Consider the following 1468-nt stretch of genomic DNA (forward strand, 5'->3'; position numbering starts at 1 on the left):
TGCTTGAGTAACGCGGAAAATGTACCATCAATAAGGAAGTTTTTTCGACAAAAAAAATACGCGGCGACTCCTTATTACGTTTCAAAGGTTGCAGTTTTATTTTACCGTAATGTTCTCGTAATTAAATAGGTACTTCGAATGTTTTTTTAATAAAAATAAACCGCCTTAATTAATATATGGTTAGGTATTATTTAAAACGTAAATACGTTAAATACAAATAGTCCTCATTGAAATCAGCATGAAATACGCGGACATTTATTCGTGAATCGTACATAATAGAAACCTCTTTTTTAAAAGTCAGTAAAAAATATTAATAAATAATAAATATGACCAATATTCGTTTCTTTCCAATTAGTACGACTGTAGTTCAAAAACGAAGAGCGAACCCTAGATCTCGTGGATTTGAATTCCATCCCTTATTAGGGATTTCAAATTTTTATTCCCATTTTCCCGATCCAATTTTTACATCCTACTTACTAATATTATAAACGTAAAATTTGGATGTTTGTCTGGATTTTTGTTTCTCTTTAACGCCGCAACTACTGAACCGATTTAGCTGAAATTTGGAATGGAAATAAACTTTACTCTGGATTGACACATAGGAATACTTTTTAGCCCGGAAAAGTTCATGGTTCCTGAGGGATTTCTGAAAAACTAAATTCCACGCGGATGAAGTCGCAGGCGTCCGCTAGTTATCTATTAATAATATGTAACTGTGTAGCCTTAGGGCCAGGTTTAAGTTATTTAGCATCTCTATTATGAAATTAGATCAAAATTTTTATGTATAGTTTTGACTCTCATTTCTGAATTACAATAATAAATGTCATTTTTAAAAAAGAACCATTGTTCAAATAATAAAATAAAAAAATAAAAAGCTAAAATTTTACAAAAGATATGCCCCGGGTGAGGATCGAACTCACGACCTTAAGATTATGAGACTTACGCGCTGCCTACTGCGCTACCGAGGCTGTTGACGTGGCACTGGAAATTACTGTACAAGTCCATATCTGACTAGAGTTTAATTATAGGTTTTGAAAAATTACCTTACCTTTTTTTTTATTATTTCCCATAAAAAAAAATAAAAGAAATATCATGATGAACGATAACTACGAAATGTATTATGATTCGTCCTATGAACGTCCTTTTGCGAGTTTAAACAAACATATGTTCACGTTTCAAGAACAAGTTCATGATTAGGAAACCAGGGTTGAATTATAAAAGCAAATTTTTTTTTACTTTTACGTGTAATAGTTGTTTTAGTTCAACTTCAGTAATAGGTAAGTAGGTAATATTGAAACAGGACCATCCAACAAATCTATCGTTGTCCCTGTCAACGCCATATTTATTTATTTAGTCTGGTTATTAATTTATTTTATTATTTATTCTTTTTTTTTATAACTTATTCATCCGATATTTCCGGACAAAAGCCTCCCCCAAACTCTTCAATAGTTTTGGAATCGTCTTTCGG

At 31.5% G+C, this 1468-nt stretch overlaps 1 non-coding gene across 1 annotated transcript; it reads right to left on the reverse strand.

Annotated features, from left to right (window-relative positions):
- Positions 1 to 895: 895 nt before the first annotated feature.
- On the reverse strand, positions 896 to 968 carry Trnam-cau (transfer RNA methionine (anticodon CAU)). Its single transcript has one exon. It is a non-coding gene; the product is annotated as a tRNA-Met (tRNA).
- Positions 969 to 1468: the final 500 nt, after the last annotated feature.

Source organism: Bicyclus anynana, chromosome 2 (genome assembly GCF_947172395.1).
Source record: "Bicyclus anynana chromosome 2, ilBicAnyn1.1, whole genome shotgun sequence".
NCBI classification, from domain to species: Eukaryota; Metazoa; Arthropoda; class Insecta; order Lepidoptera; family Nymphalidae; genus Bicyclus; species Bicyclus anynana.